This window comes from Canis lupus, chromosome X (assembly GCF_048164855.1).
Source record: "Canis lupus baileyi chromosome X, mCanLup2.hap1, whole genome shotgun sequence".
Lineage (NCBI taxonomy): Eukaryota > Metazoa > Chordata > Mammalia > Carnivora > Canidae > Canis > Canis lupus.
The window spans coordinates 11124551-11152276 of record NC_132876.1 but is presented as its reverse complement, the minus strand read 5'-3'; the positions used below and the strand labels follow the sequence as shown (position 1 = coordinate 11152276).

General features: G+C 38.4%; 1 non-coding gene across 1 annotated transcript; it reads left to right on the top strand.

Moving 5' to 3' along the window:
• Positions 1 to 14517: 14517 nt before the first annotated feature.
• LOC140628902 (U6 spliceosomal RNA) lies at positions 14518 to 14621 on the top strand. The gene has a single exon (XR_012026828.1). It is a non-coding gene; the product is annotated as a U6 spliceosomal RNA (small nuclear RNA).
• Positions 14622 to 27726: the final 13105 nt, after the last annotated feature.

Genomic DNA, 27726 nt, shown 5'->3' with positions numbered 1-27726 from the left:
GAACTTCATTTGGCCATCCACTCAATGCTCTCTCACTTTTCTTTTCAAAAGCTTTTTGCTATTTGTCATAATCAGGCCTATAGGTCTGACTTTGGCAAACGTAAGCTTTCTGCAGGGTAGATTAAGCCTCAGAAGCAAAAAAGTCAATCAAAGCAAAATCTTTTTTTTTTTAATTTTCTTTATTTATTCATGAGAGATGCAGAGAGAGAGAGAGAGAGAGAGGCAGAGACACAGGTAGAGGGAGAAGCAGGCTCCACGCAGGGAGCCTGATGTGGGACTCGATCCCGGGACTCCAGGACCACGCCCTGGGCCGAAGCCAGGCTCCAAACCGCTGAGCCACCCAGGGATCCCCCAAAGCAAAATCTTTAACATCTAGTTAAAAGACAGCTTCAAGATCACCTATTCCCCGTCCCACATTCTGCAGATAAAAAGGAATAAGAGTCTGGAATGGCAATGCATTTTCCCCAACATGCCACCACATGTCCAGGCTAATCTGAAGTAATTGCACGTAGACAATAAATATAAAATGAAGGTGTAACAGATTTCAACTGAGTGCCACCAAAGAATAAGCCTCCTTTATGAAGGAAGTGACACACGCAAATATCAGGAGAACTTCTGATTTGAAATGGCATCTAAAATACAATCATTTCTGGAATTGGCAGAGTAAGGAATTCCAAATATTTATTCTTCCAGGAAAGCAAGGGAAATACTAGTAAAAATTGCAAAATCAACTTTCAGAATTACAGAAATTGACTAAAGGCTTACAACAATCCAAGGAGTGTTTATTGAAGGAAGATGGTTGAATCTCAGCACAAAGTGTGAGCTTTATGGGACTTTAGTTGTCCTATTCCCATTCCTCTCTCCCAAGCTCCACAGTAGATTTGAACACTAATAGCCTCACAACCACAACAGTTCTTAAAATCAGTCACTTAGGCAAACATTATATGTTCTCATTCATTTGGGGAATATAAATAATAGTGAAAGGGAATATAAGGGAAGGGAGAAGAAATGTGTGGGAAATATCAGAAAGGGAGACAGAACGTAAAGACTGCTAACTCTGGGAAACGAACTAGGGGTGGTAGAAGGGGAGGAGGGCGGGGGGTGGGAGTGAATGGGTGACGGGCACTGGGTGTTATTCTGTATGTTAGTAAATTGAACACCAATAAAAAATAAATTAAAAAAAAATCAGTCACTTAGGGCGCAGAATGTGTTTGGAACTCCCCACATCACCCAATCTCCAAATAACTGTTACTATTTGACCTGTTTGGCAGTTCCCTGAAATAGCCCCATTTGCCATACTTGTCTTTATTTGATGTGATTCAGTTCCATCATGTGAAAAAGTCCTATCCCCAGAGTGTTTGTCAAAAACAATCAGCAGCAATTGTTTAATATTGTTGCTGTATGAAGTAATGATATCATTTGGGACAAACAAGAGACTGGGCAAAAGTTAAAAGAAATACTTGGAAAATGAGATATCCATAGAGAACTTTGGAAAACTACACATTTTTTTGAGGATCTACAAGTCAGTGCACATGTGTAGGGTTATATGAGGTGGCCAGAGTATATCTGAAAACACTCAAAACTTTCACCTCAGACTGAGCCTAGCTTTCCCTTCCTACTTGTGTAGAACCCTAAGACAGAACTGTCAACTGCTTGCCTAAGAGTTTGAAGGCATGCCTAAGCCTACATGTAGAAACCTTGAAAAAATAAGAGATCGATTATTTAATTAAACTTCATTTGATCAGTATCTTTCTACTTCATCTGCTTGGATTATCAGAAAACCAAACTGTGGGGGGATCCCTGGGTGGCTTAGTGGTTTGGTGCCTGCCTTCAGCCCAGGGTGTGATCCTGGAGTCCCAGGATTGAGTCCCGCATTGGGCTCTCTATGTGGAGCCTGCTTCTCCCTCTGCCTGTATCTTTGTCTCTCTCTGTCTCTCTGTGTGTGTGTGTGTGTCTCTCATGAATAAATAATAAAATTAACAAAATAAAATAATAAAATAAAATAAAATAAATAAAATAAAATAAATAAAATAAAATAAAATAATAAAATAAAATAAAATAAAATAAAATAAAATAAAATAAAATAAAATAAAATAAACAAGAAAACCAAACTGTGAAGTTAAGGGAAAGATAGGAAATCAGTATAGCAGATATGCCCTCAATGAAACATATTGAGACGAGGAATAAGACTGAGATCTGTGTGTATCGGTCATATTCTAACATATGAAATTTCACTTTTAAAGTCACCAAAGGTGGCTTCTATTGCTATTGGATGTAGTTCTTCTCAGTCACCTGGATGGGTCAATAGAGAACAAGAATGTAAATAAACCTCTTTATTTACACCAGGACGAATATCAAAGGAGCTCTAAGTGCCCTTAAACTGGACTCAGGTTCTTTTAGAGTTCCATTTGCCACAGGAATCACCAGGGAATCCAAGTTACTACCCCCAAAATGAAAGCAGTAAGGTAGTCTTAGGTTAGCCCAGCTTGCTGCAACTGCAATTTTTTTGTTATTGTTGTTGAATCTCCATTCCATACAAATTTACCTAATCCTATCCTAGCAGTTTTTTTTTTTTAAGATTTTATTTATTCATAAGAGACAGAGAGAGAGGCAGAGACACAGGCAGAGGGAGAAGCAGGCTCCATGAAGGGAGCCCAACGTGGGACTCAATCCCAGGACACTGGGATCATGCCCTGAGTTGAAGGCAGATGCTCAATGACTAAGCCACCCAGGCGTCCCCCCCTTTTATTTTTAAAGATTCTATCCTAGCAGTTTTTAAGCATATAGGTAAAGAGGGGGATTATAGGACTTCACCAGCACACAAAACTCAATAACCTGTTTGGTTTAATTGATCTTTTATACTTCCTCAGAGAACAGTGAAAGGTACATAATTAAAGGCATGGTGTTTCAAGTTTTCCAGAATTCTGGGGAGTTTGCCCCAGTATTAATTCAAATAAAAAACTCTAATAAAACTACTAGAAACTTTTAGAAACAGATACCCGCTAAAAAAAACTAAGGAAAAGAAAAAAAATGAAGAAATAGCACCTATATCCACTTCATTAAATTAATGCACCCTCAATGGCCTCATTTCTCTTTCTCTGACACACACGTGTGCACGCACACACACACACTTAACTAAGCTTCAGAACTAGAACTAGATATGAAGATTAGTGGAAAGTTATTTTGTATGCCAGGACCCTTACCCTTCATATAGAAAATTCTTCCTGTAATCCCATGCACCTCCATTTCAACCAGGAGGTTCTAGTGGGTCTGTGTTTTCATATCCTTTTCATTCAGTGATGGTTAATTGGTTTTGTGCAGCTGATCAAAGTTGGGCAAATATTAATACCTCACAACTACATGTCATTAGTCCAGAGTTAAGAACATGACTGAAGCCTAGCCAAACAGAACCCTAAACTGATTTTTTTTCCCAAAATGCAACAGAGGAAAAGAGATAGTTTCCTTCTGAGTATGATGCAGAAATATGAAGCATGAGAACTGCTAGTGGATGTGTTTCCTAGTGTGGAGAGAATCAGGTTGAGTGAATAAAACCAACATAGAAACAGAAGTAGAGATGAGAGATGGACAGAGAATCTAGATGACATTGGAGTTCATTGCTCCCGTTGTCCTGGAGGCCATTTGAACCACTGCCATTTCCATGGTTACATGTGCCTTAGGATAAATCCTCCTGCTTGCTTTAGCTGGTTAGAATTAAGTTTCTGTCAGTAGTGACCAAAAAAGCCCTGACTAATATAGAAAGAAATTTAACCATAGCCAAACTGGATAGACAGCATGGAAAGCATTATGTAAAGAAGGCTTCAGAAAAAAATAATATGTTACCTGGATTTTGAAGATAAGTACACCATCACCCATCAGAGAATAAGGAAAAATAATACTGTAGTCAGAATGACATCAATAGGCAAGACAGATGGGAGATGGACCAGATTTGCTAAGCTTTGTGGACATATAGTCAGAGAAATCCAGAATAAAATTCAAGTACATCTCAGGGGAGAAAATTGGCCTAAAGATATGACTCTAATAGTTAAAACATCTAGTTGTTATTTGAAGCCATGAGAGAAAAGATATCACCCCAGGAGTGAATGATACATGAAAAAGAAGCTTCAGACAGAACACTGAGGAGCACCGCATTTAATAGATGAGGAGATGGAAGGGAGCTGGCATAGGAGCTAAGAAGAAAAAATCAAAAATGGGAGGAGAGCCAAAAGAGACTATTACTTCAGAAGTCATGGGACAGAAAAAAAAAAAAAAAAAAAAAAAAGCACGGAATATGCTACAGGATAGAGAATTAACATAAGAAATAAATGATGGGGGCAAGAAGATGTTACAGGACTATTGTCCTGGTCTAGGCAAGAGAAAATAAGGATGATACTATGTACACAGTAGACAGGAGATATTAGGTAACATTTAGGTGTTTATGTGCTCAAGACTTAGTAATTATTTGGATGTAAATGGTCAGAAAGGGGGTACCTGGGTGACTCAGTCGGTTAAGTGTCTGCCTTCAGCTCAGGTCATGATCCCAGGGTTCTGGGATCAAGCCCTGTGTTGGGCTCTCTGCTCAGTGGGGAGCCTGCTTCTCCTTCTCCCTCTGCCTACCACTCCCTCTGCTTCTACTCTCTCAATCTGTCAAATAAATAAAAATCTTAAACAAACAAACAAACAAACAAACCTGACTCTTGGTTTCAGCTGAGGTCATGATCTCAGGGTCATGAGATCTAGCCTCACGTTAGGCTCTGAGCCCAGCACAGTCTGAGATTCTCTCTCTCTCCCTCCCCCTTGCCCCTCCCCTTGCTCATGCAAGCACATGCTCTCCATAAATAAATAAGTAAACAAAATGTGTTTTTAAAAAGGCCAGAAGGAGGAAGTCATGGATATTATCCAGTTTGCTGGCTAGGACTACTGGGTATATAATTAGCGCCATTCGCTGAGCCAAGAAATATAGGCTGAGGAGCTCTGTTTGGTAGGAACAATGAGAAGTCAGATGCTTAACCGATTGTGCCACCCAGGTCCCCCTGGATACGTTGATTTTTAAAGTGCCTATTCTATATTCAAGTAATATGTCAAGTGGAGATTTGAAAATACGGTTTTGGAGCTCAAAAGTTTGTGCTAGAGATATAATATTATGAGTCACCTGCTTATATTTGATCTCAAGAAGCCTATGATTTTGCCTATGGCAAAAGTGAGCTGTGAAGGGGGTCAAAGAGATCCCTGAGGAACTCCAACATTTAAGGGCCAGATAAATGATAATGAGTCCTCAGAGGAGAATTTTGAAAGAGCAACTAGAGAGGTAGGAGGAGGACCAGAAATAGGTGGTTTCTTAGGATCCAAAGGAGCCCTCATGGGTAGTCAGTTCTGTCATAATAGAACTGTCTGGTGAAAAGAAGACTGAAACTATTACTTGGATGAATATGGAGGTCATTGGTAACTATGGAGTAAGACATTTTTGTGGAAACACTGATGGTGGAGAAATAGGAAAAGACTGAAGTGGTTTAAAAAGTAAACAGATCATAAGATTATGAAGATAGCAAATATAGGCAACTCTTACAAAGTCTCCTCTAAGAGGAAGGAGAAATAAAGAACTAGCTGCAGGAAGAAACTTTTAGTGCTATTGTGAAAGTATCTATTTATTTTTTAATATATCTTCTCTTTCATACTGGTGTAAGGTCAGATGATGAAGAGTCTTAAATTCCACCATAAGGAGTTTGGACGTTTTTCCTGTAGACAGAATGGGACCATTGGGAACGACAGAAACAGATCTAGATTTTATTTTATTTTATTTTATTTTATTTTATTTTATTTTATTTTATTTATTTCATTTTATTTTTTTCAGATCTAGATTTTATTTATTTTCTTTTTTTTAAGATTTCTTTTTTTAAATAATTTTTTTCTTTTATTTATTATTTATGATAGTCACACAGAGAGAGAGAAAGAGAGGCAGAGACACAGGCAGAGGGAGAAGCAGGCTCCATGCACCAGGAGCCCGACGTGGGATTTGATCCCGGGTCTCCAGGATCGCGCCCTGGGCCAAAGGCAGGAGCCAAACCTCTGCGCCACCCAGGGATCCCCAGATCTAGGTTTTAATGAGAGTAAGAGAGTTTTTAAGGATAAGATTAACAAAAAAGAGACAAAGTAGGTGACTATTAGAACAAGTCAGCTGAGGGATAATAAATGTCTAAAATAAGGCAGGAGTGGGGATGCCTGTGTGGCTCAGTCAGTTAAGCGTCCAACTCTTGGTTTTGGCTCAGGCCATGATCTCATGGGTCCTGAGATCCAGCCCCACATCAGGCTCCACACTCAGCATGGAGTCTGCTTGAGATTTTATCCCTCTGCCCCTCCCTCCACTCATGCACACACTCTCTCAAATATATCTTTTTTTTTAATTTTTTAAATTTATTTATGATAGTCACACAGAGAGAGAGAAAGAGAGAGGCAGAGACACAGAGGGAGAAGCAGGCTCCATGCACCGGGAGCCCAACATGAGATTCGATCCCGGGTCTCCAGGATCATGCCCTGGGCCAAAGGCAGGCACCAAACCGCTGCGTCACCCAGGGATCCCTCTCAAATATATCTTAAAAAAATAAAATAAGGCACTTGTAGTGTTTTTAGGGATGTTGATGAGATGTAATTAACAGGATATGGAGCCAAAACTAATGAGAATACTAAGCTTGACCCATAAATATTACTCCTGAGTGAATAGGTCAATGGTGGTGTCACATATAGAACTGGAAACACAGGAGGGACGAGTATATAGGTAAGGGAATGGTTGGATTTGAATACACTGTACTTGTGAAATGCCCAAGTGGAAATGTGTACTAGATGTATAGGAGATGGAAGATGGAAAGAGATGATTAGGTAAAAGAATAACTTACTTAAGGTGTTTCATTGCATAGAAGCCTGGTGTAAACTCTTTAATTTCAAAATCCAGAAATGTTTCTTTTGTTTGAAGCTATATTTATGTTTTCATTTTCCTAGATTGAATATATGTTATCGTAAAATATACAGTTTCATTAGTTAAAAGGGTTTTCCATCTCTAGGAAACTGTGTATCAAGAGTTACACAAGAGTTGTGTAATTCGATAAAAATCCCAGAGGATATTTCAGGGAGAAATAACTACCAAAGAAACTAACACATTTAGACTGACAACTCTAAATGATATATTTTTGTTTTCCCTGAAAAATAAACAATTCTTTGGCTTGGTTTATTATTAATATCATCTCTCTCATATATGCTTTAAAATTACCCTCTAAGACATAAAATTCATCTTAAATATGCACTACCCTATGTTTATCTTGATGGGTTGAGGTTGGCTGACTTTATGGAGCACTGCAATGTGCAAGCCCTTCAAATCAACTGCAGTTCATTTTATTTGGAATAGTGAGTTTGTTAACACTTTAAGTGAAATTTTAGGAAAATTATTGTATCACATTTGTTTCCTGAGTTAGAGGGACATATAAGTCTGTATACATATTTTATTCCTAACTGCCATCTCCAAAATCAAGGGACCCTGACTGAGAAACTTTATTGTTTGCATGCACTCTGCCAAATTTTTTTTTAAATAAATTTATTTTTTATTGGTGTTCAATTTGTCAACATACAGAATAACACCCAGTGCTCATCCTGTCAAGTGCCCGCCACCCAGTCACCCCCACCCCCCGCCCACCAAATTTTGACATCCGGCACAGACACAGTGTAACACATACTCATTTCCTGAGTGATATGGGAGGTGTGGAACTCATTTCCGCTTATGAATAAAATATTTTGTTTAAGTTTCTCAGTTATTTTACTCTGAAGATATTTTTTTCTTATATGTATTGTGTTCTAGAAAGATTCTGCTGTGGTTGTGATTCATTAACTCTATGCAATAACATGTATGGTGTAAGAAGGACAGTAATATGTAATAGGACAGATTGAGACGGACTGGAACTGCAGGTCCATAGATGCCAAACAGTCTCCATACATGACCCTAAAAAAGTTATTGAATCTCTCTAAGCCACAGACTATCTCTCTACACAACGCTAATGTTGAGCTCTTTGGAAACACTAGATAACTAACTGAATTCAAAATTCTTACCTTATGTCCCTGCTCTGAATTAAGTTCTCTTTCTCCATCCTTCAAGAGTAGTCTGAGAACTTGATTACTGGTCTTACTATATTATTTTTAAAGGTTTTGTGCACAGGCCTGCACCATGAGGATTTTATGTCGTATTCATCTGCTTATCATCCACACAAAGCCAAGGGCACAGAGCCATAGTGCTCAGTAAAGCACTATATTACCCTGAATATTTCCCCATTTTTATCCTATTGATCTTATTTGTATAGGATTAAACACTGGTCTTTGCAGCTTCACGAGCAGAGAAGATGTATCATTATATGTCCATTTTATTTTTTAATTATTATATTTTTTTGTTTTAAAGATTTATTTATTTTAGAGAAAGAGCAAGCACAAGCAAGGAAGGGGTAGAGGCAGAGAGAGAATCTCAAGCAAATTCCATGCTGGGTGCAGAGCCCGAAGTGGGGCTCAATCTCACAACCTGAAGATTACAACCGGAGCCGAAACCAAGAGTAGGAGACTTAACTAACTGAGCCACCTAGGCACCCATTATTTATCCACTTTAAACATCAACTCCTCTAAAAGGGCAGAAGTTCTCTTGTCAATCAGATTTTGTTGGTGAATTATAAAATGCTGAATTTAATTTGCAATAGAAAGACTCTATTATAATTGTTATTAATTCTGGCTGATTATATAGCTTAAAGCCATTCCATGCATAATGGATTTGGTTTCTGATATAAAATCTATAAAAGATATAAGAGATTAGAAGGGAGGGTCAAGGCCTTCCAGTCTCAAGACAATCAGACATTCACTTGAACCCAAGTTTAGCATAGACAAACTAGCAATGGAAGAATGATATTGAATAAAAATAAATTTATTTCCTTATTGAAGTTGAAGAAAAAGTGGGAAAGCTTCAAAAATAAATACATGCCCCAGAGCAGTTTTGCAGAAGTGAAAAACAGACCACTGATAGACCATGTTGAAATGGGGGGAAAAAAAGATCAATTATTCAAATGAATTTCAAGTCAATAATCTAGCAAGAATATACCGTGGGTACGGCAAAGTCACTGGCACTCTGTGGGCAATGCAAAGCTATAATAGATTCAATACCTGACCTCAAGAAGCTGGTCACCTAGGGAAATAAAGATACAAATTCAGGTCATTACAATACCAAACAGACTGTAATGGACACCAGAGCAGAGGTCCAGAGTACTACAGAAACATAGATGATAAGAGAAATTCATTTGACCAAGGACTGAGGAAAGGGCGGACTAAGAAAGTAACATTTAAATTGGACATTCCCTTGAAGGAAGGAGAGTATTTTGACAAGAAGACATGAGGAGGGGGCAGCCCGGGTGGCTCAGTGGTTTAGCGCCACCTTCAGCCCAGGGTGTGGTCTTGGAGACCAAGGTTCGAGTCCCATGTTGGGTTCCCTGCATGGAGCCTGCTTCTCCCTCTGCCTGTATCCCTGCCTCTCTCTCTCTCTGTGTCTCTCATGAATAAATAAATAAAATCTTAAAAAAAAAAAAAAGAAGACATGAGGAGGGATGGTAGAAACAATGGCTCAAAAGTGGAAGAAGAAGCACATTAGAAAACTGTAAGCAGTCGACTCAAGTGGTACTGGATATACTTGATGTTTATTGTTTTGGCTTGCCAGCATCTTGTACCTCTTTCTTCTAGGACTGGTACCCACAATATCTTCTGGAGTTGGCATTTCCTTTCATTGGGTTGGAACTGAACTGACTCCAATAGTGTGGAGTGCAAGATCCAGGCCCGGCCAATTGACTCACAGAACACCCTTAGCCACAGTGATGAGTTGGTGAGTGAACATGTGACCTCAGCTAGTCCAATTAGAGTGAATCCTTGGATTGGTACTGAATTTACCGGGAAAAGATATATTCTCTTTACTACTATATTTGAATTTGGGGAGAATAAGCAGGTCACTGGACAAAGCCTGATAATGAAGGCAACACAGGTGACCGCAAGAGCCAAGAGCGGAGATAAATTAAACCCAGATAACCTTGTTTTGGCTCCTAGTTCAAGTCTCACACAGGATTTTTTTTTTTTTATAAGCTAACAAATTCTCCATTTTTAGAGCCTGTTTGTGTTAGGTTTTCTGTCATTTGCACCCAAGGGGTCTTGTGTAATATTCACAGAATAAGAGAATACATGAGAAATGTGCAGAAAATTGGGGTGTAACTTGCATCAGATAATTGCCACGTCTGCCTCTTTTTACCTGCTGCTCCCCACCAAAGCACACAGGCTATTCTCTTGAATAGTCAAACACTACCAATGGGCTAGTAATGAAGGTATGAAAGGTATTGGGGCCGAGGCCTCAGCAGCTCATTGGTCTTCCAGTGGGGCTCCTTATTTTTCCCATCTTTGCAGCAACCAGTTAACAAGCATTCTTCCCCTGGATCCCAAGGGCCTCACTAATTTATTTTGAAAAGTAGCAGAGCTGGTGCCACAACCATCTAGAATCTCTGCAGGATGTGATTTGCAAGAACAGCTTTGAATATAATTCTCTATCTTAGAAAACTACCATTTTATAGGCTTGCATGCAGAAGTATGCTACCTCGCTAAAAATAGGTCGCCCTCCGTTATGTTGAAAAAATTAAAAAGGTCTTAAAAAAGAGAGGTGAATGGATGAAAATTATGAAAAGTTCCTTTTGGCAGAGGACAGAGCCTTTAAAATGTTAATAACAATAATCCTCCCTGATTTAATAACATTCCATTTATTACTTCCTAAAACATTCACTGAAAGCTGACTGTGCTAGATATTTTGCCGATAGAGATGAATTTGTTGTTCTAGCCCTCAAGGAACTCCGAGTTCTAGGAGGACAGAGGAGACCATCTTTCCTTCCTTTATTCATTCAGCCAAAATTCCTGCCACATTGCCAGATACTCTTAGGCATTATGGATTGAACAAGAAAAAATATTAAAGGTAGAAATTGGGCCTGAGTTGCGGAGGCTATGCATTGACAAACTACCAGGCAAAGAACTGAGTGAAATGATAGACTTAACTAGTACGTGGTAGCCCAAATGCAGGCAAAGCAGATGACGTCAGTTCTAGAAGAAGCAGGCTCCCACACTGCTTGGGGCTGCTACTCTCTAACGGACAATGACTCTGACAAGGAGCTTCCTTTTCAACTTTTTAAAAAATTTTTAAAAATATTTGTTTATTCATCATTCATTCATTCATGAGAGATACACAGAAAGAGGCAGAGACATAGAATGAGGGAGAAGCAGGCTCCTCACAGGGAGCCTCATGTGGGACTCAATCCCTCAAACCGGGATCACACCCTGAGCCTAAGGCAGACGCTCAACCACTGAGCTACCCAGGCATCCCTCTTTTCAATTTCTTATTTTGAAATAATTATAAATTCAGAGGAAGGTACAAAGATAGTATATACAGGTCCTCTGTATCTTTCACCCAGTCTCCCCCAATAGCTACATCTTATACGTAAAATAGCATCAAAACCAGGGAACTGATACTGATATGATGTGTGAGTATAGCTCTATGTCATTTGATCACATACGTAAGGTTGGTAAAACCACCACCGTAGTTGAGATACAGAAGTGTTTCACCATGACAACATGACAAAGATCTCCTTCGTGCTACCCCTTTTTTAAAATTTTTTTTAAAATTTTTTTTTAGCTTCAGGTTTTTATTTTTTATTTTTATTTATTTATTTTTTTATTGGAGTTCAATTTGCCAACATATAGCATAACACCCAGTGCTCATCCCGTCAAGTGCCCCCCTCAGTGCCCGTCACCCAGTCACCCCCACCTCCCTCCCACCTCCCTTTCCACCACCCCGTGCTACCCCTTTAAAGCCACAATGCCATCCCTGCCCCTGCCCACCATCTCTAACTTCTGGCAGCCACTAGGATGTATGCCATCTGTGTGGTTTCTGACAAGGAGATCTTTAAACTTTTCTTTTGAGAATAATGCCCTTCAAATCCAGTTGTGAATGCATTTGTCAACAAACCTGTTAGAAATCTAGAAGCCCAGATGAGCTTACTCCCCCTGATTTCTGACTATGAAGGAAGGCAGTAAAGCACAGGCTTCCTGGGTGTAGTTGCAAGGCACCTTACCAAGAGATACAATAGATAGCACTCCAGTGGAGTCTGTTTTGTGTTGGCAGTGCTATTGTAACATGTGAGGTTTTGATCATCATCCAATATAGTTTAAGATTGTTGGTAAGATGTTTTAATATTGAGTTTATTTTTTTAAAAAAATATGTGTGCGGTAATTATCTCTGTGTCCACCATTAATTAGTGTCTAAAGAGAGGTTACTTAATCCGCAGAGTTGGTACCATGTAAGAAGACATCTAGTGACCAAACCAGTGAGCAGTTGACAAAAATAAGTAGAGATCTACTAGAAAGGCTGGGAAGAGCAAATCTAACAGTTCAACTTACCTACGTGATAATATCTTTCATATGGTGAAGCGCCACTTTTGGGAACAATATGACCAGATCAATGTATGTTTGTTTTTTTTACACTATATTCCCCATGGCCAGTGATCTGAGTCACACTGCGTGCATTATACATACAGCTTCTTCACAGGGTTTTTAGTAACTTAGAATGAAATTTTGGCCACTTTTTAAGGCAAAATGGTTTAATCTCCAAGATATAGTTCTCCTGTGGAAAACCATTGTCTTGGACATCTGCTGAGTATCTAATAGAATCATTTGTGTATGTGGGAAGTTGGGCTTATATAGAGGACCTCTTTTTGTGCCAGAAAAAGCACATGCTAAACATAAAAGAAATCATTATGAACTGGATTAATAGATGTATAGAGAAAGAAGTTGAGAATCTGCCATTGGTAAGATCTGGCAACAGGTGCAGGATATTCAAACCCTAATTTCTCATGAATGAGGAATGAACATCTGTTCAGAATAGTAATGGAAGGGAATATTCAGATCTCAACTAAATACACTTGCAACAACAGGAGCCATGGGACCATAACCAAGACATTTTTTCCGTATCCATTTCTGTGCTAGTTAATACTTCACTAACTCTGAGTTGAGCAGTATTCTACAGAAAAAGTTCCAATTCGGTTGTGCATTCTGATCACCACTGGAGCTTACTTAAAATGCTGATACCTGTTTCACACCTCAGGAGTACTGAATCAGAAAAGTCAGGAGTGATGTTCTAGAATATGTATTGTTGCAAAGCTCCTCCACTGATTCCAATGTGCTGTCAAGTTTGGAAACCACTGCTCTAAATGCTGTTCAGTAGAATAGGTCCAGAACTGAATTTACCACTGCCCTCCTTGATTCTCAGTCTACGAGCCATCCAATCCATCCCGCCTTCTATATATATGTATTTCTTAAATCCATTTCCTTCTTCCAGGTCCTACTGCTACTGCCTTAGTTCTGGGTATTATGAACTTGGGCCATAGCGGTAGTTAGTTACAGTCTTGCATCTGGAAGGCACTGACACATTATATCACCAGCATCCATCCACAGATGGGCCTCACAACAGCCCTGCTTGGAAGACAGTGTGCAACATAGTTCTGCTCCTGACAACAGACATTATTGCAGAGATTCTAGAGGGAAGAGGAAGCAGGTGTGATGAGATAGCTGGGGCAAAACATAGTGTGTTGTGGGAGAAGAGGCAGGAGTAAAGCAAGAATATGTCAAATTGGATATTCGATTTTATGTCTGATTTTCTCAGGAAATATTTATTCCCTTGCAATGTGTGGAGATGTTAGAGTTATATTTAAATCGGACTTGTTATGGCCCTGTTGAAAATGTTACACTAACCCCACACCCCACTGACTTGGTTATAAATTCTAGATCTTTGTATGATACTTTAAGCACTGTATGATTTGCCCCTGACTGCCCCACTTCCTTCAACTGTTTCTATGTTTTTGCTTCAATAATTTTTAGCTTCTTTTTTTTTTTAAAGATTTTATTTGTTTATTCATGAGAGACATACAGAGAAAGAGAGGCAGAGACATAGGCAGAGGGAGAAGCAGGTTCCATGCAGGGAGCCCAACGTGGGACTCGATCCTGGATCTCCAGGATCAGGCCCTGGGCTGAAGGTGGCGCCAAACTGCTGAGCCACCCGGGCTGCCCAATTTTTAGCTTCTTAAAGTTTCATCAATATACCACATTGTTCTATACTCTCTGCCTTGACACATGTTGTTGTTTCTTTTGCTCAAACCATTCCTATTCATCCTTCACATTTTCAATTCAGAGGCCATCTCCTCTGAGAAACTGCCTCCAAACACCCTAACACTAGACATACTTAAACATTTACTCCTTAGTTTCTTCTATATTTTCTAGACATTTCTACTCTGACCTTAATCATTAATTATTTGTTTATGTACCTGTATCTCTATTACATGATCAGTTCCCTGAAGCTATGCTTTTTTTTCTGCTTTATTTTTCCATATCCATAAATATTTTGAAACCTTAATTAAAATTTCATTGCTGCCAGTGCTCTCTTCAGCGGCACATATACTAAAATTGGAGTGATGTAGAGATTACATTGGCCCCTGTACAAGGATGACACACAAATTCATGAAGCATTCCATTTTTTTGTATTTAAGTGATGAATCACTAAATTCTGCTCCAGAAGCCAATATTGCACTGTATGTTAACTAACTTAAATTTGAATTAAAAAGAATTTCACTGCTGCATAATATTTCATATTTTATGACTATTCTCCAGTTTCTGGAATTTTAGGATTATCCCTATTTTCTCTTTTATACATAATGCCACAAAACACATCTTTACATATAAATATTTGACTGCTTCAGCATATATTTCTTTTGGGAATATTTATAGAATTTGGTTTAATGCATCAATAAATACGGGCTATAAGACCTTTTGATTCAGATTGTCAAAGAGCTCTAAAGAAAATCTATAAATTTGGAACTCTCATCAGCCGTTATTAGGTCAATGATATTCACAAATCCTCTTTTCTTCTCTATTGACACATTTATCCTTGGTAAAATTATGTAATGCCATACATCTAAATATAGTTTGTTTACAAAGGTATATGTTATATATACATATATAACTCATGAATTTAAATTTATAAGTTTACTCATAAAAATGTATTTCTGGCAGGCCCTATGTTTCCTATAGAAACTCCTGACTCATATATTCAACTGCCTATTTGACATCTTCACAGAATTCATCAAAAATAACTGAAATTTAATTAAAAGTCAAAAAGAACAAAATTTTGTTTGCAACTGATTACATATTATATTTAAATTTATACTGCATGTTACAATTCTAGAGAGCTATATGATAAGATACCTAGGAATAAACCTAACCGAAGTGGTGTGAGACCTATACTCTGAAAACTATAAAATGCTGATGAAAGAAAGTAAAGATCACACAAAGAAATAGAAAGACATTTCATGCTCATGGATTAGAAGAATAATATTGTTAACACATCTATACTACCCAAAGCAATCTACACATTTAATGTAATCTCTATCAGAATACCACCATCATTTGTCACAGAACTAAAACAAACAATCCTAAAATTTGTATGGAATCACAAAAGACCTCAAATAGCCAAAGAAAATCTTGAAAAAGAAAAGTGAGGCTAGACACATCACAATTCTGGACTTTAAGTTATATTACAAAGCTGTAGTAATCAAAACAGCATGGTACTGGCACAAAAACAGACTCATAGATCAATGGAACAAAATAGAAAAGCCAGAAATAAACCCACAATTATTATTATTATTATTATTTTTAAAGATTTTATTTATTTTTCATGACAGACACAGAGAAAGAGAGGCAGACACACAAGGCAGAGGGGGAAGCAGACTCCATGAAGGGAGCCCGACGTGGGACTCGATCCGGGGTCTCCAGGATCACGCCCTGGGCTGAAGGTGGCGCTAAACCGCTGAGCCACCCGGGCTGCCCTAAACCCACAATTATACGATCAATTAATCAACAAAGCAAAAAAGAATTCCCAATGGGAAAAAGTCTCTTCAAGAAACGGATTCGGAAAACCAGACAGCAACATGCGGAAGAATGACACTGGACCACTTTCTTACACCTTTCACAAAAATAAATTTAAAATGGATTAAAGATCTAAATGTGAGATCTGGGGGTACCTGGGTGGCTCACTTGGTTGGGTGTCTGCCTTCAGCTCAGGTCATAATCTCAAGGTCCTGGGGTTGAGCCCTGAGTCAGGCTCCATGTTGAGTGGGGAGTATGCTTCTGCCACTCTCCCTGCTTGTTCTCTGTTTATTATAAATAAATAAAATCTTTTTTTTAAAAAGTGAGATTTGAAACCATAAAAATACTAGAAGAGAAGACAGGTAGTAACTTCTTTGACATTAGCGGTAGCAACTTTTTTCTAGATATGTCTCCTGAGGCAAGGGAAACAAAAGCAAAAATAAACTATTGGAACTACATCAAGATAAAAAGCTTCTGCACAGTGAAGGAAACAATCAACAAAACTAAAAGGCAACCTTCAAAATGGGAGAAGATATCTCCAAATGACATATCTGATAAAGGGTTACTATCCAAAATATGTAGAAACTTACAAAATTCAAGCCCCCAAAACCAAATAACCCAATTAAAAATTGGGCAGAAGACATGAACAGACGTTTCTTCAAAGAAGATAGCCCAACGGCCAATAAGCCACTTTAAAAGATGCTCATCATTACTTATTAGGGAAGTGCAAATCAAACCTACAATGGGGTTTCATCTCACACCTGCCAGAGGAGCTAAAACCAACAACACAAGAAACAACAGGTGTTGGCAAGGATGTGGAGAAAGAGCTTGGGTAGAGCATACAACTTTTGATCTCGGGGTTGTGAGTTCAAGCCCCACATTGGGTGTGGAGCCTATTTAATTTTTTTTTTAAGGAACAATTGTGTACTCTTAGTGGGAATGCAAACTGATGTAGCCACTTTGGAAGACAATATGGAAGTTTCTCAAAAAGTTAGAAAAAGAACTACCTTGCCATCCAGCAATTGCATTAGTGGGTATTTACCCAAAGAATTTGAAAGCACTAAATTGAAAAGATACATGCACCCCTATGTTTACCGCAGCATTATTTATAACAATAACCAAGGCATGGAAACAGCCCAAGTGTCCATTGATCAACGAATGGATAAAGAAGATATGGTGTACACACACACACACACACACACACGCACACACACACACGCCCAGGAATATTATTCAGCCATAAAAAAAAAGAATGAGATCTTGCCAATTGCAATGACATGGATGGAAATATAGAGTGTTATGTTAAGTGAAAGACAAATACCATATGATTTTATTCACATGTGGAATTTAAGAAACAAAAGAAGCAAAGGCAAAAGATGAAAGAGAGTCAAAGCAAGAAACAGACTTCTAATTATAGAGAACAACCTGATGGTTACCAGAAGGGAGGGGGGACATGGGTTAAATAGGTGATGGGGATTAAGGAGTGCACCTGTGAGGAGCAGCAAGCATTATATGGAAGTGTTGAACCACTAAATTGTACACCTGAAACTAATATCACACTGTATGGGAACTACCCGGAATTTAAATAAAAACTTTAAAAAATAAAAATAAAATTCTAGAGAGCTGATCAATTGTCACTAATATGCCTTTTATTTTTTATTTTATTTTTAAAGATTTTAAGTAATCTCTACACCCAATATGGGGCTTGAACTTACAACCCTGAGATCAAGAGACACATGTTCCATTGACCAAGCCAGTCAGGCACCCCCGTTATTTAGTTGTAAATGATTTGATTTTCCTTTTTTTTTTTTTAGATTTTATTTATTTATTCATGAGAGACACACAGAGAGAGGCAGAGACATATAGGCAGAGGGAGAAGCAGGCTCCCTGGGGGTGCCTGATGCAGGACTCAATCCCAGGACCCTGGGATCATGATCTGAGCCAAAGGCAGACAGACGCTTAAGCACTGAGCTACTCAAGGGTCCCATGGTTTGATCTACATTAAATTATTTGATCTACCTGATTTTGTTATAAAGTACATGGATTATCTATATTTTTGTTTTCAAATAGTTCATTTAGTTATTGAATAGGCCTTAATTCTGTATGATTTTTAATACATTTCTCATAAACTTAATATATGCACACATGTGTACGTGTGTGTGTGAGTGTGTGTGTAGCAGTAGTGAGGTGGTGGTGGTGGTTATAGTAGCAGTTGTAGTAGTGGTAATAGCAATGTGCATAAACTCTGAAGTTGGTAAACTGGATTGGATTACTAGGCCAACCATTTAACAGTCATGCAACTGTGGACACGATCCCTATATTTTTTGTGCGTCAGTTCCCAGCATATAAAATGGGAATAATAGTCCTGGATTGTAATGTTATATGTGGATTTAAAAGGGAGATAACGTGTGTAGCAGAAGCTACTATCTTTCCAACAAAACCCACTCTCCCCGTCCTTAAGCCCACAGTTAAGTTACTTTTCCCTTGCTGCTCGGCCAGGTAGGCATGGCCATGAGTCTAAGTCGTCTCCAGAGTAACAGGTGTGGATGTGATACAAGAAATTTCCACATGTGGCCCACCAAACCTCCTCCATGCTCTTCCTGCCTCTGGCTAATGTGTGTTGGTGGTAATCAGGGAACCTTAGAAGCCGCTTACATCATATTTTGAAAAACGCAGAACCTCTGTCAGCCTGGGCCACTAGATGACTTATATAGACTAGAGGAACCAGTAAACTGGAATCTCTACTTAAGATGATTATATAAACAAGATACAAATGATTCTTTGAGCTATTATAAGCTTGGGTCCATTTGCTACTACACCCTAACCAACTGTATATTACAGATAAATTGATGAATAGAGTAACTAATTAGCACATCATAAGAGCCTAACCGGTATAGATATATACCCAGATAAGGAATAGACAAATGCAGATAAATTTGAGATATCAAATATTAGTTGCTTGTATGTTCTGTTTGATGGTGCTGTCAATTTTTTTAAAAAAGATTTTATTTATTCATGAGAGACACAGAAAGAGAGGCAGAGACATAGGCAGAGGGAGAAGCAGGCTCCCTGCAGGGAGCCCGATGTGGGACGCGATCCCGGGACCCTGGGATCACAACCTGAGCCAAAGGCAGATGCTCAACCACTGAGCCACCCAGGTACCCCAATGACCCTGCCAATTCTTATACCAATGTCACAACATTTTTTTTTTTTTACAACAGTTTGAATACTGTAAACTATACTGGGTTCCTTAATATCTCGTAAACTAAGTACCACCTTATTATTTTTCTTTTCTATAAATATCTTGAGGTTTTTTTCCAATAGATTTTAGAATCATTTTGTCAAACTAAAAAAAAAAATGCAAGAGATTTTCAACTGGATTGTTATTTACCAATGAAGTAAATGCAGGATAATTAATACATCCACTTTATTCATTTTCCCAGCATAATAAGCTGTTCATATCCACTTATAATCTTCTTTTAGAGAAATAAATGTGTACTTTTATTAAGTTCATTTATAATATTTTTGTAATAACTCTGATTAAGATTTTCTTATACTAGGGACGCCTGGGTGGCTCAGCGGTTTAGTGCTTGCCTTCGGCCCAGGGTGTGATCCTGGAGACCCGGGATCAAGTCCCACATCCGGCTCCCTGCATGGAGCCTGCTTCTCCCTCTGCCTGTGTCTCTGCCTCTCTCTCTCTCTCTCTCTCTCTCTCATGAATAAATAGGTTTAAAAAATCTTAAAAAAAGATTTTCTTATACTATGTGTTCTAAAAGATTATTAGTCACATAGAATTAACAATCTCTCATATTATAACATTATATAATCACATGTGTTGAAGCTGCTAGCTGTCCATTAAAATCCAACTTCCCCCTTTTTAAGCCCACAATTAGATTATGTTTCCCCAGTTAAGCATGACCATAGAACTAAACTGCATCCAAAAGAATAGATGGGGGACGCCAGGGCGGCTCAGCGGTTTAGTGTCGCCTTGGGCCCAGGGTGTGATCCTGGGGTCCCGGGATCGAGTCCCGCATTGGGCTCCCTGCATGGAGCCTTCTTCTCCCTCTGCTTGTGTCTCTGCCTCTCTCTCTCTCTCTCTGTGTCTCTCATGAATAATTAAATAAAATCTTAAAAAAAAAACAACAAAAACCCCCCCAAAGCCCCACAAAGGAATAGGTGTATGTATGTATATGTGTTTACGTGCGTGCTTATATTTATAGATATATAATCCATGTCTCTGTATTATCTCTAACATATACATATATCCAAAACAGATATAGATATGTAGATATATTCACTTGATATATCTGTGTGTGTTTGGGTGTGTGACACAACCACTTTACTGAGCTTTTATCATATCTATTAATTTTTATAGTATTGTAATTTTAATCGGTTATCTCAGCTTCCCTAGTTATATGAGCTCTCATAATCCATCTCTTCTTTTTCTATTCTTCCATGTTCCATCTCTCTGCAATGACTAAAATCTGTGGAATAGCAGTGAATATTAGAACTGATAGAAGATACTGTTGTAATGATCCTGATGTTATTGTAACCACCTTTATGGTTTCGGTATGATGCTGGCTTTGTAAGACTCACATATTTTCAGCCTTATTAGTAATAAATTCGTATTTTCTAGGTTTCTATTTAGGATTCTACATTATTTTTTATTTATTTATTTTTTAAATATTTTATTTATTCATTCATGTGAGAGAGACAGAGAGAGAGAGACAGAGACACAGGCAGAGGGAGAAGCAGGGAGCCCCACGTGGGACTTGATCCCGGGATCTCTAGGATCACACCCTGGGCTGAAGGCAGGCGCTAAACCACTGAGCTACCCAGGGATCCCAGGATTTTACTTTAAACGTGGTCTCTAGTAGGCGTGCCTGGGTGGTTCAGTGGAGCGGACTCTTGGTTTCGGCTCAGGTCATGATCTCAGGGTCCTGAGATCGAGCCCCATGCTGGGCTTTGTGCGCATGGTAGAGTCTGCTTACACCTCTCCCTCGGCTCCTCCCTCTGCACATGCGTGCTTGCTCTCTCTCTCTCTGATGAATAAATAAAATCTTTAAAAGTGGCCTTTAGGCTTTTGTGCTTATTTTAAAATTATCTACTCTCAAGCTTGTATTATAATTTGAAAACAAATTGAGAAATTTTATGTACTTTTCTACAATTTCAAATATTTTAGAGAGCATAACATGAATAATCACCCATAAAACTGTCTATCCCAGAGCTTTTTGGTTTCAGGGTTTTGTTTTTTTTTATGTCTTTAAACTTTCTTCCATAGTTATTGATGTATTAGTATTTTCTACATTTTGAGAATTTTTAGTCACTTATATATTCTGGCAAAATTATCCACTTCAGTTAGATTTTATAATTTGTAAGCATATAAATGAACACAGCGTTCTGTTCCCCCTATCTTCATTTCTGTGGTTATGTCATAAAAACTAATTTCTACACATTTTGTCTTCTTTCTTCATCATTATACCTGGCAGCAATTTTTCTTACTTTATATTTACTCTACCTCAAATTGTCCTGATTATTCACCCACTAAAATTTTAATTCTGTTCCTTTATGTTTAATTTATTTAAGATTTTTGAGGAAACAATTTGGGGAAGACTAGTTTCTTTTCTCTACCTCTTTAGTTTTTAAACAATTGGAAAACATTACAAGAATAATATAGACGGTTGGGACACCTGGATGGTTCAGTGGTTGAACATCTACCTCTGGCTCAGGGTGTGATCCCGGAGTCCCAGGATCGAGTCCCACATTGGGCTCCCTGCATGGAGCCTGCTTCTCCCTCTGCCTGTGTCTCTGCCTCTCTCTCTGTGTCTCTCATGAATAAATAAAATATTTTTTAAAAATAATAATATAGGTGGAGTCACAATATAGCAACTCAAATGCAGTTAAAGATGTATTGCAGAATGTATGAGTCTCCTATCCTCCCCTGATATGAACTTACATAGCCATTCATATGCATGCACAAAAGCTAGATAGTGGCTGCCAGGTGTGGACCATCCCTACAGCAGGCTTGCATTGCCACGTGGTAGATAGGAAGCAAAGTAGATACTCTTTAAGGGCATCTGTATTTAAGGTAAGAGAGAAGGAGGGACAGACATGCCCACGATGCTTGACGTTCCCCCTGTGACTCCATTACTGATTAACATAGTCCCACTGGGTATTGGGACCAGACCTCCCCGTCTTCACCAATCAGACACATGCCTTTGCTCTGCTAGGGAGGTCTGGGCTATGGGTTTTCGAATGGGGCCAGAAAGGTTAACTCCACTACTTCATCACCCTGGGAAGTGCTAGGTGCTCCGGAATCTGACTACATGTATACTGTTGGCTGCTGAGAGCTTAGAGCTGAGTCTCTCTTGGTAATTCCTTTCAGGCGGAGGGAGCTTTCATTCCCAAGGTCACACTCATTCCCCGAGGGCAACCCAAATCCAAAATTGGGTAGATATAAGGGTATAAATGTGCTCAGCCACTGTGCCTCAATGTGACAAAAATGGAGAGCCATCCTGGATCCAGACCTCCCCGTGGCTTTGACTATGGTAGAGACCTTCACGATAGCAGCTAAAGTTCAACTGCATCAGCCTGATTCTTCTTTACTGTCTTACAAGTAGTGGCTGAGAGTACTTACCCATAAACTTCCTAATATGCAGTTCTCTGTCACAGAGTCTGTTTCCTGAGTAACTCAACCCCAGACAAATGCGTACTGGAAATACCCAGGGGGTTTTTAGTAACACTAGACCCCCAACCTTGGAGATTCCTATTTAATTGCTCTAGGATAAAGTTGAAGCATTTTAAACACTCCCCAGATAATTCTAATGTGCAGCTAGGGATGAAAACCACTGTCTTAACCCATTGAGCTTAGTAATGAAGCATATGGTGTGGCCATTCCCCTTGGGAAAGTAAACTAGTACTATATCAGGGCATACTGCTCCAACCCCAAAGAGATAGCCTACTCCTGCATCTCTAGTATCAACTACTTCTATTTTACATACCTTCCTGGGACCAGCTATGAAGACAGTTCAAATTTTTGTCCTCAGAAGACTATAAAGTGGGTCAGAATAAGACATTAATAAAATTAATTTCAAGGCTACATTGTACCCTAGGCGGAATATTTTATCTTTATTCTATTTTCCATTTCAAATTATGCCTATCTGCATTGTTTAATACAACTCACCAGAGATTATGCAATTAGCCCAAATAATTACAACATGAAGGATGCCCCACATTTGAATACTCCGAAAGCCCCCTCAATTATTTCTTTCCCAGAGAGAAATTAAAGAACAAAAATGAAATCTCCTCGAATTAAAAGTTCAAAGAAATTAAAGTTAGAAATGTTTGCACTTCCAAATTTCTTATTCCTGTAGATCTCAGTCTGGGGGCTCCAGTGCAAGGGCATGTGTAGAGATGCATTTGTTTCTTCAGCGTTCGTAACTAATCTCCTCTAGAAATGTGTTAAGTGCTTTAGTACTAACTCAAAAGTTGAAATAATCCAACTTCCTATCTGTCACTTGTTTCCCTTTTGCAAAGCATTTCAGTGCCCGGACAGCATCAAATAAATTTAGGAATCAGGAGGACGCCTGGGTGGCTCAGTGGTTGAGGGTCTGCCTTCAGCTCACGTCATGATCCCAGGGTCCTGGGATAGAGTCCCGCATCAGGCTCCCCACAGGGAACCCGCTTCTCCCTCTGCCTGTGTCTCTGCCTCCCTCTCTCTGTGTGTCTCTCATGAATAAATAAATAAAATCTTAAAAAAAAAAGAAAATTTAGGATCAGGAATATAAGCCAGCAGCACCTAAGTTCCCTTGAGCAACATTATATCCCTAGAACCTGGTATTTTGTATGTTAAAAGTGCCCACTATTGTTAGCAGCCAGACAAAAGCAGACACAGTTGGTGTAACAGAAGTAGGCAGAAAAAGCATTAGAGATGAAAACTGTAATGCAATTATTATTTTGATTTTTGTGCTTTGTTATTTGATTGCTGTCAAAGTTGAATATTTTCACATAAGCTAATTATCTTAAATACTTATTATATGACAGCCTGTCCAAGATTTGAAGTATATAATTTACACATACAATATACTTAGGTTCCTTAGGGCAATGAGGAAACCATAATAACCTTGTGGATTGCTTGGTTATTGATTTATAAAATTGTATTAGTTTTCTTTCTTTTTTTTTTTTTTTAAGATTTTATTTATTTATTTATTCATGAGAGAGGCAGAGACATAGGCAGAGGGAGAAGCAGGCTCCCGGCAGGGGAGGGACTCATTCGATGTGGGACTCGATTCCAGGACCCCGGGATCATGCCCTGAGCTGAAGGCAGATACTGAGCTATGCAGGTGAATTTTGAAATTAATCTGCTCTAAGGACTTTCGGCCTAAAAAATCGTATGGTGATACAGACTAGTCCAGAAGCCTTCTTAAGCGTATACTGTAAAGGAAGTCAAAGACAAACATGCTAAAGTGAAAATGCATATAATGTTCCCAAAAAAATTAAAAACCCCCAAATACAAATATGCTCTAAATGCAGAGTCAAGGCTTACTGTTGGAAGCTATTCACTGGTACTGAAGTAGGTCATCAATTCATTCTGCTTCTTTGTATCTAGTTAATTTTCTCCTCTGCCTTGCTCAACCTCAACCTACCCTCATATTATTTTAATCTGATTGTTTTAGGTGCCTTCCCTAGACATCCTCAATTGTGGCTCTCCTGAAATCAATCTGTCCATATGGGAAACATCAGAGACCTATACCCGAGTAACAGGCATAATTTGAAATCTTTTCACCATTATATGGCATCATCTAATATGCCCAAAGGGCACTTCAACAATTCTGGATACACATAGAGGTAACTTGCACTTATCCTTACGTAGCTAATCTGGTCTCTATTCCTACCTTATTTTCTGACAGTTCAATTCCCCATGGGTTATGGAAACCCTGAATACCTTTTCCTCAAGGACCAGATTCTTGATTCCCATGTGATAGCTGCTAACGATATCTGATGGGATTCCCACAGTTATGCCTAATAATTTGAAGCTCTTCAGATACAACCACCTTCAAGGGACCACAGTTGAACAGACAATATCCCTTTTGGCTCCAGCAGGTGAGATTTCATAGCCTCAGTCCACATTTGGGGTTTAGTTGATGCTATTATAGAACATCTCTGCTTGCCTCCCAACACACACACACACACACACACACACACACACACACACACATCAGTTTATTTCCATTTATATGCTTTTGCTTTGTAAATGGTAGAAGAGGGAGAAAGTCTGATGAGAGATTTATGTGAGGAGTTATATCCAGAATAGCTTTATTTCAATGTTTTTAGTATCTGTGAACGATCCCATCTTATTGATGTGTTATAATTTATTTGATCCCTCTTCCAATAACAGGCATTTAGTTTGTTTTCAAAATTTTTTGTGAACGATACTGAATACCCTATTACTTATGCCCTTATACACTAGTGGGATTGAGTAAAAGGAGACATATAAATAATATAAATGTAAATATATATATATTAAAGCAAATATTAATGCAAGTATAAATATAAATCACCCAATTGCTTTCTAAAGTATTTGTAATGTTTCACATCTCTACTATCAATGGGTAATCTTTCTAATATTATCCACTTATTGGGTACAAAATGGTATTTAATAGTTACTTTAATTTAGATTTCTTAACTACAAGTAAAATTTGATCATCTCTTCATGTATGTTTGGTCATTGATTTGCTGTTTTGTGAAGTGTCTATTAATCATTTTTTTTACCCATTTTCCTTTTGTACTATCTTTTCCATATCACTTTGTAAGAGTTCTCTGCATATTGCAGTGTTTTATTTATTTTTCTAAAGATTTATTTATTTGAGTGAGACAGAGTTGAGGGAGAGGCAAAGGGAGTGGGAGAGAGAATCCTCAAGTAAACTCCCTGCTCAGTGTGGAAACTGACATGGGGCTCAATCCCAGGACCCTGAGATCATGACCCAAGCCAAAATTAAGAGTGGGACGCTTAACCAACTGAGCCACCTAGACACCTCTATTTTAATATTTTAATTGTTTCCATTTCTATCACTTGTCCATGATTTTTGCTTGTGGCATTTCTACAACACAACTTTCTAATTGTATTGTCAAGTATGTTTATCTTTGTCTCATAGCCTTTGGATTTCCAGTCTTAGTTAAGAAATTTAAATCTTGAATCTCAAACTATACACTTAATTTCCTTTATTTTCTTACAAGATTTTATGGATTAATTACATATGTAACTGGAATTATTTGGGGTTATATGATGAAAACCTACTACCTCTATCTTCCAGATGGACTGCAAACTGTGCCAGGACTATAAAACAATTCTTTTCTGACAGAACTGAACTACTTACAACTGTCATATACTAAAATCTCATAGATACTTATATACATCTCTGTACTCTTAGTATGTTCTAGTGATATGATCCTGGGGTCGTGAGATTGAGCCCCATGTGGGGCACCCTGCTCAGCAGAGAGTCTGCTTATCCTTTTCCCTCTGCTCCCCTACCCATGCTCTCTCTTGCATTCTCTTTCTGATAAATAAATAAAATCTTTAAAAAAAAAAGATGCATATCAACTCAGATAAGAGCTCACCTCTACAGAAGGAGAGAGGAGTAAGATGGTGAGAGGAATTTTAACTATATGAAATTTATACATTGGTTTAAAAATATTTGAAGTGTATACCAAAGCAGTAACATCTGTTCACTATAGATGATGGGCACACAGATTACATTAATTTCCACAATTTTCTATAAGTTTTAAATACCTCATAATTTAATCATTACTGTTTAAGTGTATTTATTTTTGAAATTCAGCATAGGGATACTTTGCTTCTATGTTTCCTCCTCCATCAGTTCTTCCTTCTCTCCCTCGCTTCTATTATTATATGTTAGACTCTCTGGCTCTGTCTTCTATTTATGTTATCTTGTTTTTACTCCTTATTCTCATTTTAACATTTTTATACTTTTGCTCTCTATTGTAAAATACCTCTTCCAGTTGGTCTTCTAGATTAACTATATCCATTCTTTTAACCTGAATCTAACTGAATTTTGTATTTCAGCAAGCATTTATCCAAGAAATTTTTATTTATACTTTCGTGGTATCTTTTGGATTCTAATCTAGAATTTGCTTTAGTGTGTTTCATCTCATCTCTTCTCTACTCAGCTGCTATTCCAAATCGTTAATTTCCCTTCCTCCCTACTCCAAGCTGCTAATTTCCCCTTAAAGGTGAAACAATTACACCACCTGCTCATTTATGGGCATAGAAAGTTCCTTCAACTATAATGAGTTCCTTCACCATTTCTACATGTCCATCTGCCACAGTCTCATAGGCAATGCTGGGCCACTAGCTACTGAGGCACAGTGAGTGGGAAGGGAAGATATTTCTCAGTTATAATATAGCAAATTAGTTCAACTCAGCTGGAAGGCCTTCTCAAGACCAGTTCATGCCAACATAACTTCTTGTAGGGTTGGAGCCTACAGTGGTCAAGGTTAATTCTTAGCCACCATCTATGTGTGCTGAAGAGATACACTTTGGCCATACACAGATCTACAATTAGCAAATTCAAGCTAAAAGACTTCCTCCAGATCCTCCCAGAGAGGTAGGTGTCCTCTCAACCAACATATTCCTCATTCTTGTTCCATCCCGCCACTACAATAGTGAAATAGAAACTGCTTTCCTTTTATTTTTTTTTTTAA